The sequence below is a fragment of the Sinocyclocheilus anshuiensis genome, unplaced genomic scaffold (genome assembly GCF_001515605.1).
Source record: "Sinocyclocheilus anshuiensis isolate Anshui unplaced genomic scaffold, SAMN03320099.WGS_v1.1 scaffold20319, whole genome shotgun sequence".
In the NCBI taxonomy this organism is placed as follows: Eukaryota; Metazoa; Chordata; class Actinopteri; order Cypriniformes; family Cyprinidae; genus Sinocyclocheilus; species Sinocyclocheilus anshuiensis.
This window is the reverse complement of record NW_015559725.1, coordinates 1-223: the sequence shown is the minus strand read 5'-3', so window position 1 is coordinate 223 and position 223 is coordinate 1.

The following is a 223-nucleotide window of genomic DNA, read 5'->3' as shown; positions in this document are numbered from 1 at the left end:
TTTTTTCCAAAAAAAAAAAAAAAAAGTGGCAACAAGACAAATCTGCCAGCTAACAATTATCTTGTAGGACCAATCTTGGTCACCAGATGGAACTATCAGCTAATTCTTAAAAGCCACCAGAATTTCTGATGTATAGTTATGGAATTATAGAACTGCAAGTTTTTGTAAATATAAATCAAGACAACATGCTTTATTACAGCATCTTTTAATACATTAGATCTTT